Source organism: Panthera onca, chromosome E1 (genome assembly GCF_046562875.1).
Source record: "Panthera onca isolate mPanOnc1 chromosome E1, mPanOnc1 haplotype 2, whole genome shotgun sequence".
Classification (NCBI taxonomy): Eukaryota; Metazoa; Chordata; class Mammalia; order Carnivora; family Felidae; genus Panthera; species Panthera onca.
Window position 1 is genome coordinate 52,956,096 of NC_138352.1, and position 17,752 is coordinate 52,973,847.

The following is a 17,752-nucleotide window of genomic DNA, read 5'->3' on the forward strand; positions in this document are numbered from 1 at the left end:
CAACCACGCCCCCAGACCCCGGGAGGGCGGCGCGCACGCGCAGTCCACGCCTTTACCTGGGCGCTCGGCAGTGGGCGGAGTGGGGGAGGGCGGGGGTGGAGCGGGAGCCGGCGGTTATCTGGGCGGCGGGGCGCTCACATTGTGGCAGCGGGGAGAAAAGGTGCGCCGGGGCCGGCCCGAGGGGGCTGCGCATGCGCGCCGCCGCGCCCAGCGGCCGGGATGCCAGGGGGGCGGGCGGAGGGAGGTGTCGGCTCCCCTTTGGGCGGGGGGGCGGGCGAGGGACGGGGCCGCGGGCGCGCGCGCGCTCTCGCCGCCGCTCGCCCTCCCTCCCTGCCCCCGGCTCCGCACACACAACCACACACGCACACCCCCTCCCCTGCCTCCCTCCCCGCGCGCCGCCCGCCCCGCCGGCCCCGCTCGCCCTCGCGCGCTCGGAAGGGAGTCGCGAGACGTCGGAGCGGCGGCCACGTAGCGCTGCGGCGGCGGCGGCGGCGGCGGCGGCGGCGGCCGAGGCCGGGTCTGCGGAGCGGCCCTGAGGACAGACGTTGGGCGGGGGGGAGGGGCCGGCCCGGCCGGCGGTTGTTACTCGAGCGCCGCGGCTACAGGCCCCCCGCCGCAGGATGGACCGCCGAGGCGGCGGTCGGGGCGGCGGAGGCGGAGGCGGCCGGCCAGGGTGAGTAGGGGCCCCTGCCCCCCACGCACACGCCACAGTCGCGGCTGCGCCCCTTGCAGCAGCCCTTCCTCTCCGCCGCCCGCCGGGCCGGCCGTGGCTCGGGCGCCGGGTTAACCCTTCGCCGAGGCAGCTGCGTGCGCTAGGCCGGAGCAGCCCCCATCCGGCGGGGAGGCCCGGGGCGCTGCGCTCCTCCGGCCGCGAGCTCGGGCCGGGGGCGCCCGCTCCTGCTCCTTCGCCCCCTCGCTCCCGGACCCGGGCCGGGCTCCAGTTTTGCAGAGAGCCCGCTCGCCCCGAGGCCCGAGGGGAGGCTGGGGTTGCCTGGGTTAGCGGGCCGAGGGAGGTTTGCACCGGTCCTCCTGCGAGCCTTCCCCTGCCCTGCAGCTGGTGGCTTGCACCCACTGCCTCCCCGGCCCTGCGGCTGCGCCCAAACCTCCAACCCCCGGAGTATTGTGCCGCCTGAGATAAAATGCATCCAGTGTATACCCGCCCAGCACTCACCCCAGAGGGTAATGCAGACCTTTCTCCTCCCCCACCTCCTCCACCCCTCCAATCAGGCTCTACTTAAGATTCTTAGATGGGAGACAGTAAAGGTAGTGACACCCCCGTTACATCTGCGCCGAACATGTTCATTGTCGAGGGATGTCTCCTGTAGAAATGATAAATGCCCCTGCCTCACCCTCGAAGTCTGTCTTCACGATTTGAGATCCCATATGCTGTTCTTTGAAGAGGGCCAGTCTTTGATCACATCTAGTACATCCCTCCCCCACAACACACACACACACACACACACACACACGCACACACACACACTTCCTGATTGCCAGAGCAGCCCCTGTCATCGCGGATCCATTGTCAGGAATGGCTTGTGCCAATCAAAGGAATGTGCTCTTGCCTTTGGAAAAGGATTCTTTCCACAACCATGTCCTCAGGATGTTCCTGCGTGAGTCTGTCTCTGATTGTCCCCATGTTCAAGCGTCGTTATCAGAGTGTTTTGCTGATAGGCATCTCCTGTGTACCCTCAGTAATCACTGAGTGGTGCTTTTTTCCTCAGTTGATGAGATACATAGGGTGTGTGGGTATTTCGTTTATTTTGTGATGAGGTTTAACATCAGTCGTCAAGGTGCAGTAAATAAATAGGGTAATAATTTGGGGAAGAATGTGTATTTTTTTCCAGAGATGGCCAGGCCTGTATTGTTCTGGGAATGGCAACTAGCACATGCTTTGTTGACAACATGTGTATGCGTAAGGAATGAGGGGCTGGCGTGTGTGTGTGTGTGTGTGTGTGTGTGTGTGTGTGTTGAATGCAGGTGATGTTCCCGCCTCGGGCTGATTTGAGAGTGGTCAACTGAACCGTGATGGTCGGGACTGGCAGGGCATCTTGGTTGTCTGTATCAGGACTGTGCACATGTATTCAGATAGATACTACCTTTAGTATACTTTTGTTTAAAATGTGCACCTCTGAGTTGTAGGGATTCTGGAAATGTCTGCTTCAGCGGTTCTTAACCTTTCTGTGGGGTCACCGAAGCCTTTAGGGGCTGTCTTCTTAGTGAAAGAGACACACACAATTTTGTATGCAATTACAGTCCCCTTGAAGCTAGTCCTGGGACCTCAGGTTAAGATCTATATTATGCAAAAGTGAAAGGAACTTGAGTTCTGTGTTTTGTTTCCCAAGGTTTGGCATTACAGTACTTTGGTTCTGAGCAGCAAGCTCAGATAACAAAGTGGATTATATATGTATCCTTGTGTTTTGTTCCTTGATTACAGTGGGTCACATATTTGTAAGGCATCATTCCCTGTCTTCCTGTAAGAAGGAGATGTGCGAATTTCAGAAAAAGTTAAAACTGGACTCAAAACAATTTGTCCCAATTTGACCAATGGATGATGCATGCTCCTTGCACCGTATTCTAAATGCAGCACATTTCAGCATCGAAGTCGGTGGTCTGTTTCATGATGACTATCCGGAATGTTTATGTGTTGATTGAGGTTGATTTGGTTTCTTAAAAGAAGGCTTTATCATTCCCATAATAGAACACCTTCTCCGTGCAGAGTTTTTCCACCTTTATTAAATATGATTTCATGTCTTCATTCAGGGTGGCACTGCCATCAGAATCATCTTCTTTTAAAGTTTTGTTTTAATGGAAAGATTTGAACTGCAGTTAGGGAATTCGGTCTCCATGTTTAGAACTTAGAACTGGACAGTAACGTTGCACCATCCTGGGATAAATATCAGCTATTCTTGTTTAAATCACTCTGCATCCAGCTTTTGCCTTCTGATTATATTTCAACCAAGAGAGAGATTTATTCCAGCTTGTGATGGTGCTGTTATGGGCAGTGACATTAAAGAAACACAGGCCCTGGCTTTCTGGGAGCTTACATTTCCAACAATATTTTTTCCATAAAGAATCCTTTGAGACCTTCATATTTTTTGCGTTTTTTTGGGGGGTTCTGAGAGGCCGAGGAATTCATGGTATTAACAGCTTTTTGGAAGGCAAGGGAGCCTTGGAATCTTGCAAAGAACCTGTTCCACACACCTGAAGAATAGCATTTATTCTAATAATTATGCCGTGTACCCTATGAAGTTTGAAAGCATGCTGAGATTGCAAATATTGCACTTTTTATTATCTCATAAACATGCTTGAAGTGGCTTGTATTACAGGCTTGTTTTATATTTTTTTGTTCATGTCATGCCTGAAGTTTTACTGTCGGAAATTATTTGCCTATCCTAAGCCCAGACCATCTCAGAGTTGCAAATATGTTACTTTTCTTTGTCAGCCTAGTGTGGTGCCAGATCGTTAAAATCTCAGGGGGGCAGTGTGCTTCCTTGATTGAATATTGCTGCACCGCTTCTAACTAGTCGCTTACCTAGTTAAACACCCACACACCGCAGAGCAGCTGATCCTGTAACACCTATGGCTGTGAGACCAGAGTTCTGACTGCCAGATTCAGAGCTTGGAAGGGTGGAAAACAGTCGCCTAGCAGTGGAACACTTAAGGAGTAGTAGCGCCAGCAGGTCACTCATTAATACAAACAGCTTGCTTTAGCTTCTTTAACACCCTTCTTCAGACACCCTTCCCTTAGGACGTTTCAGATCAGCAGCTCCTACTCAAGGGAGACAGCACCTACTTTCCGCAACTGTGGCCTCAAGATCCGAGTCGCGACGCCCAGAGCTGTTTCCATTTCTGCTCTGAGTATGGGAAGTAATCTTGTAGTGTGGTAAGACGATACTTTTCAAGTCTGTAGAAAAAAGTTGATCAGCAGCGCTACTGATGGGATTTTCCTTTGAATTGTCTGGAGCCTATCGAAGAAGTAAACTGTGAAAGCGAACGGTTTAAAAAAAAAAAATCACCCTTCACTCCAGGGTTTTAGCAGTTACTGGCTGTATGGCAACGGGCGTATCACCTTGATCTCTCTGGCCTCAGTTACCTCACCAGGAGAATGGGATTTGTTATGAAGATTAGAGATGCTGTGTGCAAGCTTCTGGCAGTTCCTGGCACATGTACCTGTTAAGGAGGCAGTAAATGGCAGGAATGGCTGATGAGGGAAAATGCAGATCATTCTGGTTTGCAAGAGGTCTGGTGTTTCACTTGTGCAGATTTGGGAGGAAAAAATTGCAAATATTTGACTTGGAGCGCACCGAAGTCTTGCAGGTGCAGTGTGCTTATTGGAACTTTGATTTGTTGCTCTATGGCTGGCTGAATGTGGTGGAGACCGTAAGACTTAGCTCCAGTTTCTACAGCGCTTACCCGCAGGCTGTGCTTGTTTTAAGCGTGTTCAGAGCTTCTGTGGTGAAAGGGGTGTTTCGGGACGTTAACGTATCTCGGTGCGTTCTGTGTCCAGAGCTGAATCATGTGCAAAGCCTTGTGTAAATTGTCACGGCTAACGTAAGCCATAAAGTGCTCGGTAGAATCAGTGAAGACATCAGACGCTTATTTTAGTTAATCTGTTTGTTTATAGAGCAGTTAGGTTTGATTTTAAGAAACACTTAGGGACATTCTCGCCTAAAGAATTCCCACTGCTCATCTGAGGTTTTGATCATAAACTGTCATTAGGGTTATAAGTCTGACTGCCTTAGGCATTTTTGCTTCGGTGGGTGAAGGAAAGAACAGTCAAGTCGCCTTACCTGTCAGATTTTATCAACTCTCTACTTTTGGCCTGTACCTACAGATTATGTGTGTGTATCCCTAGCCTTGTTTTTAGCCCAAAGGTGGTTTTGTAAAAATATGACATTTTTTTTCCTCTTTAAAACATAGGGTAAGAGATTGATTACTTCGAAAAGTAGATTCGAGGGCATGTGTACGGTTCTATTCAGTGCATGGAGCTTTTAAAATAGAATTTCTTGGGTTCCATAGAATTAAAATATTCTGTCATTTTTGCCGGATATCGTTGTGATAAGCCAGCGAACCCGCAAGAGTTACGTAGAGACTTTTCAGATAAGGTAGACACATCAGTAATGCATTAGGATTTACCTCAAGGGAATCTGTTAATCCCTGTTTTCTTGTATTATTGAGCCACCTAGGGGCTTTCCCATCAATGGAAATCAGTCACTAGTATTGGATTGCTGATAAAGAGGGATTGGCAAATAATGGCCTTAGATTTGACTTAGGTTTTGCAGAACACTTGAAAAAATTTAATCTTGGCCAGATGTATCATAATAAGAGGACTTGAGCCAGGTGAGCCCAGACTGACTAAACAAATAAAATTGGGATGATTGAGCTACGTGTTTTTTTCTCAACCAGACTACATTTTGCTAAGTAAACTTTCTCTGGGGACGAGGGTGCTATTTTTCTTTTTTTCTTTTTAGTTGTTTTAAATGTTCTATTTGATTTTTTAAGAGACAGAGAGGGACAGTTCATGAGCAGGGGAGGGGCAGAGAGAGAGAGAGAGGGAGACACAGAATCGGAAGCAGGCTCCAGGCCCTGAGCTGTCAGCACAGAGCCCGACGCGGGGCTCGAACTCGTGAACTGGGAGATCGTGACCTGAGCTGAAGTCGGACGCTCGACCGACTGAGCCACCCCAGGCGTGCCTGTTTTTCTTTTAACTGTTATTTTTTCTGGTGTACTGGCGTCACGGGGCCTAGTGGAGAGCGAGGTGCTTCTGAACGTTTCTTGGTAAACCAGTCCGTGTGGTGAGAAGGGATTGTTGGAACAGAAATAGAAACGAGGCAGGGTGCGGCTCCATTGCCTGACTTCGGGGCCTTGCTCTGCATGTGGCATCCGAGGGTCAGTACTCTCGGCCGGATTTGTTTCATAAGGGTAAACCGTGTTGGGTGATTCCCTTTTGTCTTGGATGCTAGTCGTGGATATAGTCGTGAAGAGCTTTGGCATTTAGACTTTTTCAGCTTTGGAATTTTGATTCGGTTTTGGGGATTCAGTGGCATATAACTTCTTAATTACCCTGTGTGGCCTACGAAATGAGTATAAGTAGGCCCTCATGAATTGTTTTCGTCCTTTCAAATGTGCCATTTTAACGTGTCTCAAGTCACATCAGTGGCCTGTGGACATTGACACATATGATAAAGTGTTGGGTTTTTGGAGGGGGTGAGGAGTGTGTGTGTGTGTGTGTGAGTGTGAGATGTTTCAGTTGTACGGATAAATCTGTGTTTTTTTTTACCCAGTTCCTCCTAAGAGGAGGGGATTTGAAGTTCCCTTGCCTGAAAGATCCTTATTAGAGAGCCAGGCAGTTTTCTTTGTAGCCTCCAGAGCAGACAGAGTCCTCCAGATAAACTCAACAAAAGTTTGGAAAAAACCTAAATGTCCATCTGTATAGAAATTGGGTAAATAAACTAGGGTATGTTCACGCAGCAGGATAAATTTTATAGCCGTAAAAAAGAATGAGAAAGCCACGTATGGCTGTGGAAAATCTCTAAGCGGTGTATAAGTGGAGTATAGGATTGCTCATTTGATTTGTGTGTGGTGTCTTTCACTCAAAATTATGTTTATAACATTCACTCTTACTTTCGCGTGTAATAACTCATTTTGCCTCACGTAATATTCAGTTGCATATGCTGTAATAATTTATTTGTCCATTCTCCCATTGATGGGCATTTGGGTTATTTCTGGTCTTGGCTTTCGTGAGTAGTGGTGTTCTATCCGCTATACTTTCTTCTTAAAATGTTTGATCCATGTGGATGTATACCTAATAATAATTTTTTTTTTTTTAATTTAGAAAAGTGTCCCTCACCTCTCCGGAGGGAAATGATAATGCCCTATTTTAAATTACATTTTGAAATATTTAGTGGGAATGATTTCAAACCATTTTTTAAATGGTTTGAAATTTTCAAACCTAGCTTGGAGTTGTACCATATTAAGAGAATTCTGAAGTCAATCTACAAGCAAACCCTATGTATTTTCATCCCAAAAGAGGGGCTTAATGTGACAGAATAGGTCTTAAAAATAGTTACATCTCTTGAAAGGTTTGTCTTTGTAACTGCTAAATATTTCTTTTACTGCTTCATTTCAGAATATTCATATAATAATCCTTCTTGCATTGCTAGTTATTAAAAGTGTTTAGTTAATATTTTTATAACCGTGGTATAATTAAACTTTTTGGAAACTCGGGGTTTTAAACACATAGCAACAGGAGAAATTTACGGCAACACAGTCAACCTGGTGTTGAATATTTTGAAATTTGGTCGCCCTGCCGGGTTGGTCGGTGGAATGTAATTGTATGTGCCCACGAACCATAATAACTGCTGAGGCGTCGTCATTTCCATTGAAAACTGCATTTGATCACATTTTTTTTTTTTTGCTGTAATTGCAGTATTGTCATTTTCTCCCTCTTACTGCCCAAACGTGGAAATCGCGATTAAAATACAAATTTATAAAGCAGTAGTTCAACCAAGGGCGATTTTACCTCCGGGAGATAGTCGGCAAGGTCTGGAGATAGCTCTGATTTGACACAAGGAGGCCCTGGGCCAGGAGGGGCAGGGGGGTGTGGTGGGGCTACCGGCCAGAGATGTGGCTAAACATGCTACAGGGCCCAGGACGGCCCCTCATAACAAAGAATGATCTCTCTGCTCTAACACGTCAGCCGCGCTGAAGTTGAGAAACACTGCTATGAGGCACCTCACTGGGCTGATGCTACGAGGCAGGTAGCAATTGTAGCATTGACTTTGTTGGATTTAGCACACTGAAGTCACATTTAGTTTATTTAGTCTACAGAAGAAATAAGCTAGGTAGTTTTCTAAACTGTAATAAGGTTTTATTATTTATTTATTTATTTATTTATTTATTTATTTTTAGTTTATTATTTTGAGAGACCGTGCACGCGCACATGAGCAGGGGAGAGGCAGAGAGAAAATCCCAAGCAGGCTCCGAGCTGTCAGCCTGGAGTCCAGTGCAGGGCTTGAACTTAGGAGCCTTGAGATCATTGACCTGAGCCGAAATCCAAGAGTGCCACGCGTCACCAATTGAACCACCCAGGCGCCCCCAAGGCAGACACATTTTAACTTTTCTGATCCTAATGGGCATCTCCTTCTGCTCCAAAAGAAAGTATTTGCTTGTTTGACATAAGGTATTTAAAAAAAATTTTTTTTCAATGTTTATTTATTTTGGAGAGAGAGTGAGAGCGTGAGAGAGGGAGACCCAGAATCCACAGCAGGCTCCAGGCTCTGAGCTGTCAGCGCAGAGCCCGACGCGGGGCTTGAACTCACAGACCGCGAGATCACGACCTGAGCCGAAGTCGGACGCCTAACAGACTGGGCCACCCAGGCGCCCCTACATAAAATATATTTAAATCTTGTAAGTTAAACTTAATGTTGCTCAGTGACAACAATGTTCAAATTAAATTTGGAAAATACATGCATAGTATAAAAATTTTCTACTTCCATGTGGCTGGTTTCTTCCTGTCAGGTCGTGGTAAAGGACATATACACTCGTGCCCCTGTTCCACCTTGTCGGGTATTGTAACGATGTCCAAGAGGTAGTTTGTTCTGCCTCCCATTCTCTCTCTGACCTTTTCATCAGCTCCAGTGGAAAGTTAGATTTTTTTCTTTGAGGATGACTTCTAAGGTCAGGTGGTGAACAGGTTTTAGTGAACACTAAAAAGATTTGTCCACAAAGGCCAGATGTTGCAGAATGGGACCGTTCTCCGTCTAAAACTGTTTATTGAGTTCTCCATAGCGCTCTTTCTCAAACTTTCTGACCGTGACCCACAGTAAAAAGCAGCGCGTGTGTGGTCATGGGTGTTCTCTCACATCGAGTACCCCTACCCGCAGCTGAAGCAAGACTTCATGAAACAGTGCTCACCTTGCCCTTACCATTTGTGAAGCATTCTGTTGTGTTTTGTTTTTTTTTAATTCTATTTCATTTAAAAAAATTGGGTTGGGTCGGGCAGTTTGAAAATCACCTCCCTATATCGTCCTTAACAAAAAGCATTTTTTTTTTAATGTTTACTTATTATTGACAGACCGAGCATGAGCAGGGGAGGGGCAGAGAGAGGGGGAGACACAGAATCAGAGGAAGCAGGCTCCAGGCTCGAACTGTCTGCACAGAGCCCGACGCAGGGCTCGAATCCCCTAACTGCGAGATCGTGACCTGAGCCGAAGTCAGACACTTGACCCACTGAGCCCCTCCGGGCACCCCATATAGAAAGATATTTTTAGCTGTATAGTATAACTTTCTTTAACACACAGCCTGGTTTAGACAATCATTTGCTTATGTAGAATGGGTACAGAATAAACGTATAGCAAGGACTCAGTGGTGAATGTTTACTTCTGTGTGAAAATCAGACTCCAGGGTGGAACTGTGTTTCAGAGACCGCCCTATCAGAAAAGCACTTATCAGAACCTCGTTCTCCAGAAGGATAAAAACTTAAAAGTTACATGGTTGGCATTGTCTTTCATTTCTGTACCCAAAGTTATATATAGTGTCTGTATTTTTGCTACTTATCAACCTTTACAAAGCACTTGCCATTTAATCCTCATATAACCCTTTGAGGTAGTGTATTATTACCCCATTTTACCAGCAGGGAAATTGAGACAAAGTGAGGTTATGTAACTTGCCAAGTTAAATATGTTCTTTTCTTGGCAATGAGATTTTATAAGAAAGGACCCATTAAATCATTTTATTTTGCTAATTAAAAACTGAAGTTTAAAAAAACCGAATTTAAAAGCCCAGAAATATTTCTGACTTTCAGAACCCAGAGACTGCGTAAGGCATTCGTTTTAATTTTTAAGTTAATGTACAGTGAAATTGACACTTTGGTACGTGTGCAGTTCTGTGAACATCAGTACATGTTACGGACTCGTGTGACCGCCGCCACAGTCAGGAGACAGAACGGTTCCGTTGTCTGGAAACACTCCTGCCACAGTGCACTCCCCCACCCTCCGAACCTGGCAGCCGTTGATCCGTTGTTCATCATGAGTGTTTTCTCTTGTGGAGAATGTTACCTAAATGGGATCATACCGCGTGTAACCCTTTGAGACTGCTTTCAGCATAATACCTTTGAGATTCGTCCTAGTTTTTGTAGGTATCAACATTTTGCTCCTTTTTATTGCCAAGTAATATTCTGTCCTATTCTGTGGATGGATCGCACTGTTTTTCCATTCACCTGTTGAAGGACATTTGGATTGTTTCCAGTTTTTGGTGATTCTAAGCAAAGCCTCTGTAAACGCTCACGGACGGCTTTCAGAGCGACTGTAAGTTTTCATTTCTCTAGAGTGCATACCTAGGAACAGGGTTGCTGGGTCATGTAGTGTGTATGTCAGGTGTGTTTTCCAGGGTCAACGTGCTCCTTTGCATCCCCACCAGAAACCTGAGAGTTCCAGTTCTGCATCTCTGTCAGCACCTAATAATGGTCAACATTTTTTTGATTTTAGTCATCATTTGGAGCCTTATGACCAGAATCTGGGTGGTAGGCCCAGCTCTACCGTCAACCAGCTGTTGACCTTTAAAGGAGCCATTTAACTTTTCTGAGCCTCTGTTTCCTTGTCTCTCTTATAACCAAGAATATCGAATGTGTTGTAAGTTCTCCTGCAGTTCCCAAATCCATTGATTTGGAATGAGAAGTCCTTGACAAGAGGACAGATTTGTGTTTGCTTGTGCAGAAAAAGCCTACTGACCCGTCTTCTGAGCTAAAGTAAGAACACTGTAAGCAGTATACATATTTATAAATAGAATCCATATGAAATTACTTGATATTTATAACTATAGTTAGTCGTTTGGAGCTAAACGTGACATTGTGATGGTGTGTGTCACATCTATAAGCAACAGTCATGTAGCTAATGTTACAGTTAACGTTGGCAGCCTATAATCTTTTGGCTAATGTTGGATATTTTTATATTGTAATTATTCCTTAGCTCTCTAGGGTTACAGTTTGCGAAATTTAATAGCAAATACTTTGCCATTTTCTTTTTCTTTTCTTTTCTTTTTTTTTTTTTTTTTTGAGAGAGCATGTGAGTGTGAGCAGGGCTGGGGCAGAGGGAGAGGAAGAGAGGCAGGGAAGGAGAGAATCTTAAGCAGGCCCCATGCCCAGCGCAGAGCCCAACTCGGGGCTCGATCCCAGGAAGATGAGATCATGACTTGAGCTGAAATCAAGAGTCAGGCACTTAACCAGCTGAGCCACCCAGGTGCCCAGAGGATCACATTTTAAAAAAGATTACGTATTTAGCTACTTGTCCTTAATGACTTTTTTTGAGTAGCAGACAAGTTGCCTCAATATAGCATTAAAAAAATAGCTTTATTATTTTTCTAAAGAATTATACATGCTTATTTAAAACTAGGTAAGGATTTCCGAAAAATACAAAGAAAAGAAGTATCTCCTTCCCCATCCTTACTCTATCCTGAGACATCTCTCGGTATGACTGTACAAGACATACTTGTAAGGACATGGTTTTTACATTAATGAGATGACATGAGCTGGCTCTTTAGTCTTTTTTTTTTTTTTTTTTTTTCTGATGTGGACATACTTCAGTGTTAAATAATATAAATCCATATCACATCTGGATGGCTACGTAGTATGCTGGTGTCTGTGTGTACCATTATTTATGTTTCAAGTTTTTTGTTATAATAAATAATGCTACAGTGAATGCCCTTGTATACACATCTTTTTATGCTTGTGGCATTATCTTCTCCTGGTGAATTCCTTGATGGCTAGGTCCAAAAGAATGCACACGTCACACTTAGGAAAATAGCACTGAACCCCTCTAAGGAAGGTTACTCCCTACTTAGATAATCTGCTGTGCCAGGCAATGTCATACATCAGGCTATTTTGGCATTAGCCAGTTTGGGATTAAAGCCATAAAACATATGTACACATGTTTGTACATGGGTCCTGCTGAAAAAAACCAGCCCATTCGCTAATTGATAGTCTTTGCCAAGTAAACCCGAGAATGTGTAAAAACATCAAAGCCTTAAAAAACAAAGTTTAAAAATTACTTTGGAGAAAAGTTAACTGATAAAGCAACCTGCTTTTTTAATTCAAAGGGAATCTTTTAATTAAAGTGATTATAAATAACTCAATTTGTGTTATTCCAATAAGTTCTGTTAAACATTTTTTTTAAATAATTTTTAAATTTTGGAATAATTTTAGGCTTTCAGAAAAATTGTAGAAAGAGTATTTGTCTACTCCTCATCCAGTTCCCCTTACTGTTAAGTTCTTACATAACCTTGTTAAAGTCTTACATAAACTAAGGAAACAACATTGGTATATTACTATCAACTCCATATTTAACCCAGAGTTCACTAGTTCATCAACAACTATCCTTTCTCTATTTGGAAACATCCTAAATCAGGCTTTTAAACTCCGTGCTTAAATGAACTTGAATATCTGTTCATAGATTAATTTTAGTCATACATTGTATGTACCATACGTAATGTGTCTGGGTCTGTATTTAGACAAATATAACTCGTCTTTAGCACTAGTATCTCTGAAAGTTATCTTTTGACATTTACAGACAGTTTTGCCCAAGGCCATTTTAGGGTAAACTTGAAGATTTTTTTCTCTACCCGTCTGTGTTCCATATAGAAATACGGGGTGTCTGGGTGGCTCAGTTGGTTAAGCGTCTGACTCTTGATTTCGGCTCAGGTCATGATCATGCGGTTCGTGAGTTCGAGCCCCACTTCGGGCTTGCACTAACGGTGTGGATCCTGTTGGGGATTCTCTCTCTCCCTCTCTGCTCTTACCCCACTCATGCTCTCTCTGTCTCTCTGTCTCTCTGTCTCTCTCTCTCTCTCTCTCAAACTTTTAAAATAAAAGTAAGAAAAATACGATCTATAACATGGATGAGTGTAACTTGCACAGGGGTACCCTTTCCCATACAGTTACGAGTTGCTGTCTCCAGGAGCACGTGAAAAATAGCCATCTTTTGTTTACTGGGAAATTAACTTGTCTCTTAATCACAGGTAGTGGTCACCAGTCTACTCTGCCTATAACGTCTGTAATGACTGGCTCTGAGAGAATTTTAAGTATTAGGTGGTTCTTTAAAAGTTTTTTTTTTTAATGTTGATTTATTTTTTAGAGAGACAGAGACAGAATGTGAGTGGGGTAGGGGCAGAGAGAGAGGGAGACACGGACACAGAAGCAGGCTCCAGGCTCTGAGCTGTCAGTACAGAGCCCGACGCAGGGCTCGAACTCGAGGACTGTGAGATCATGACCTGAGCCAAAGTCGGACGCTCAACTGACTGAGGCACCCAGGCACTCCAAGTATTAGGTGGTTCTTGAGGGAGAAACAGGTGCTGGCCTTGAGAAATAACACCATTATACTTGGGTATCTTTGACTCTACGCTTTCTAATGCAGAGAATCCTTCCCGAGGTAAACCATGGCATCTAAACTCATATTAATTTGAATCACTCCTGGAAACTGTTTGGTTTATGGGAGAGGAGGAAGGAATTGGGAACATTAAAATAGATGTGGATTTATTTATTTTTTTAATATGTATTTATTTTTGAGAGAGAGAGACAGAGTGCGAGCAGGAGAGGGGCAGAGAGAGGGGGAGACAGAATCTGAAGTGAGCTCCAGGCTCTGAGCTGTCAGCGCAGAGCCCGACGTGGGGCTTGAACTCACAAACCACGAGATCATGACCTGAGCCGCAGTCGGTCGCTTAACCGACTGAGCCACCCAGGCACCCCAAAATAGATGTGGATTTTAAAAAAATCACTTTTCTTCCTGAATAAGTGGGACTCCTTGAGTGTTCCCTCCATCAACACGCCACATTTTTTTTTTTAATGAAAAAAAAATCCTCTTAAGCATTCTAGGAAACAAAAATGTGATCCAGAAAAGCTTCAAGAAGAAGGTGCATTTGAGCTAGGTCTTAAGAGATGGCTAGGATTTTATAATTGAATGATGGGGGAGCAGCCATGTTTTAGGTAGATGGAAAAAATGGCATAGTCAAAGATTTCGAGGTAGAAACAGTCAAGGTGTGTTTGAGAGAGGGCACAAGGATGTTAGACGGGAGAGGAGGCCCTTGGGAGCTAAAACTGAAAACGTCAGTTTGGCTCAAAACTTTTGGAATGCTCTGCTGAGGAGTGGTAGCTTATTCCAAGGCTTTAGAAACCAATAAAGATTTTGTAGCTGGGGAGTTACATGATCCACATTCTTTAGGAAACTGGGGTTTAGAAGATCTGTGTGTAATGTGGTTTGAAAGAGGGAGTCAGACAGACCGTTACAACCTGTGTACGAGGTGATTAGGGCCTGAACCGGGAGGTCGTGTTAGCAGTCGGAACAGAGAGGACAAGGCACTTGGTTAAACGAGTACTTGCCGGCTCATGAGAGAGAGGAGTGAGGCGGAGGGAAGAGCCAAAAAGGAACACGAGGTTTGGAGCCTCGGTCAGAGGCTGCAGCTGATTCACTGGGACCTTCGGCGGACTTGACCGTAAAATAAAAACCGAGAGGCAATAGCGTCCTGGAATCGGGGTCAGACACGTAGCGTTGTGCTTTTCGAAACAGAAAACAACATGCCGTGTAGACTTGAGGACACGTGGTATTTGCTGACCTAGGACGGAGGGAGCACACCAGGAATGGAAGGAGGTAGGTTTTTATGTAATGGCTGAGAGCCGCGGTTCGCTCCCGACCGGCTTTTGTGCAGTGAAATGCTTCAGACCGTTGTGCCCGCGGTAACCCCGCCACCGCCACGTTGACTGAACAAGAAGAGAATCCTGGTCCCCTCACAGGACAGCAAGTTTTACGCAACGGTCTTTCCGTTGGACCCGTGTATGCAAAGTGACAGACCCTGCTATGTCGTGTATCAGCCAGAGAATGCGCAGGAGACCGTTTGAACGCCAGTCCCTACGGAAACCTCGGCTGTGGCCTTGAGCAGTGTAGGTCTGAAACCTTACCTGCAGCCAGATGTACATAGTTCCACGTAAAGGCAAAAGAAGGTTGTGGTGTTACCGTTCTGTCCTTGAAAACTTAAAAAGCAAAACCCAGCAGCGGCTGCTGCCTAGAGGGTTGGATTCCAGTCTTGACCGAGCGGTGACCTTCCCAGGCAGTTGTTTTACTCCTATCACGTTTAATTTTTCCTTTATTTTTGATCATTGTGTGTGAACGTATTCGGGATTATAGTCTTATTAAGGCAGAAATACACCGTATTGCCCACATTATAGTTTTTAGAGATAACGAGTTTTGAGTTGGATAAAGAGAAAATGAAGTAGTGGTCCTAATGTGAAGGAATTTTCACACAATATTTTATTTTCTCTTTAATTCCATAGATCAGAATGTCAATTTAGATTTAATTGTAGTTGTTGTTATATTTTTTTCTACATTGTCAGATTATGGTTCTGTATGTTTCTAAGTTATGATCCTGGTTTTTGGTCTTTAAAAGGAGGTAAGGGGGCGCCTGGGTGGCTCAGTCGGTTGGGCGGCCGACTTCAGCTCAGGTCATTATCTCGCTGTCCGTGAGTTCGAGCCCCGCGTCGGGCTCTGTGCTGACAGCTCGGAGCCTGGAGCCTGTTTCGGATTCTGTGTCTCCCTCTCTCTCTGACCCTCCCCCGTTCAAGCTCTGTCTCTCTCTGTCTCAAAAATAAATAAACGTTAAAAAAAAAAATTAAAAAGAAATAAATAAAAGGAGGTAAGGCTGCTTTTGAATAAAGCTTTTTTATGGTCCAGAAATTCTCCAATATAGGGACACCTGAGTGGTTCAGTCGGTTGAGCGTCCGACTTCGGCTCAGGTCATGATCTCACAGTTCGTGGGTTTGAGCCCCACGTCGGGCTCTGTGCTGACAGCTCAGAGCCTGGAGTCTGCTTTGGATTCTGTGTCTCCCTCCCCTGCTCTCTCGCTCTCTCTCTCTCTGTCTCTCAAAAATAAATAAAAAATTTAAAAAAAAAAGAAACTCTCAAATATAAAAAAGAGAAAAGAGAGAAATGTGATAAATCTAATATGTCCATCTCCCAGCTTCAACAGTTATCTCTACATGGCCAATTTTGTTTCATGCATATATATATTTGCCCTCACTATACTCCCTTTTCCAGTTCCTTTGAAGCAACTCTAGGGGCATCTGGCTGACTCAGTTGGCAGAGCATCTAACTCTTGATCTCTAGTTTGTGAGTTCGAGCCCCATGTTGGGTACGGAGATTACTTTAAAAAAATTCTAGACATCATATCTTATTATTTATAAATCTAAGAATTCTTTCTGAAAAAGACAACTGCAATACCATTATTACATTTAAAAACTTCCTGAACATCATTAAGTATTCAATCGGCGTTTATATTTTTCAATGAACTCATAATTGTTTTTCCAATTTGTTTTTTCAACAGACATAGGCTAGAATGTTGAATTAGGGTCCAAAGAAGAGTGATTAGTTAATTATGTCTGTTAAGTCTCTTTAATCTATAGGTGTGATCCTTCCTTCCTTTCTTTTTTTTTTTTTTTTTTTTTTCTTTTTTTTCTTTTTCTTTTTTTTCTTTGCAGTTTTAGTTGAAGGATCTGGATCATTTGTTGTGTAGTTTCTCATAGTCTGGATTTTGCTGATTGCATCCATGTGGTGTCATTTAACATGTTCCTCAGTCCCTTTTACCTTTTATAAATTTGTTCTTAGATCTACAAGCTTTCTTTTTCCTTTTCTTTTTTTATTAAGACATTTTTTCATGTTTATTTACTTTTGAAGGAGAGAGAGAAGGAGTGTGAGCGGGGGAGGGGCAGAGAGAGAGGGAGACACAGAATCTGAAGCAGGCTCCAGGCTCTGAGCTGTCAGCACAGAGCCCAACATGGGGCTTGAACTCACGGACTGCGAGATCACGACCTTAGCTGAAGTCGGACACCCAACGGACTGAGCCACCCAGGCGCCCCTCACCTACCAGTTTTCAAAAGAATGAGTTGGTTCTCTTAGCAAGCTCTAAATGTGACTTTAAATGGATTTAAGCATATTTGATGTGTGTCAGTCCACTAATGTTGTCAATCCTCGTTGATACTGAATCGCCTCTGTCTTTGTCCATTAGGTGCTTATCAGGCTGGCTCCTGAGTCTTTTGACCCAGCCCTGGTAGCCTTTGATAGTTTCCTTGCTTTTCATTATGACAAGAAGTTCCAGATTTATGCATTTCCTGTCCTCTTTCCTTTTAGTAGGAAATACCTCAAAACCACAGTGGCTTCTTAGTACTGAGTTCAACACAGGTTAGAATGTTGAAGTAGTGTTTCGAGAAGAACTGCCTGCCCTCAAGGGGTTTATAGTCTTTAAAGTTGTTTTTTTTTTTCATTTTACTTACTTACATACATTTTTTGAGGTGATAAAATCAGATTTTGATTTCTTCTTACTTGATTAAAGCAAGTTGTGGATTTCATTGTATACCAAGTGAAATCATACAGCGAAGCGAGATGAATGTCTAAAACAAGTTACATTTTATCATTTAAGAAAAGCCGAACTAAAAAGGAATGAAATGAATTTAAAAAGAAAGCGAAAACCTTGAAATGATCTACATTTTACAGACCTGTTGCCCTGTAGGAAGAATCGTTTTGTTTTTGCATAAATAGGCAACCGTATAATTTATTGGCCAGCCTGGGAGATGTGTGAGAGGGGCATTATTAACAATTACTTTGAGAGAAACAAGTAAACCAGGGCTTTGCCCAGGGAAGTAGAATATAAACAAATTGACAGTATCCATAAGCCTCCTGAGATCAGGGAACATACCTGTTATGTTCACAGTTAT

At 44.1% G+C, this 17,752-nt stretch overlaps 1 protein-coding gene across 2 annotated transcripts in view; it reads left to right on the forward strand.

Annotated features, from left to right (window-relative positions):
• Positions 1-341: 341 nt before the first annotated feature.
• Positions 342-17,752, forward strand: part of ZNF652 (zinc finger protein 652) — a 61,390-nt gene continuing 43,979 nt past the window's right edge. Inside the window, exon 1 of one of the 2 annotated variants that reach the window (XM_078437277.2) lies at positions 342-673. The gene's annotated coding sequence lies outside the window, so the exon portion shown is untranslated. Of the gene's footprint in view, positions 674-782; positions 1,180-17,752 lie in introns of those variants that run through there. The other variant, XM_078437278.2, reaches the window with a different exon arrangement.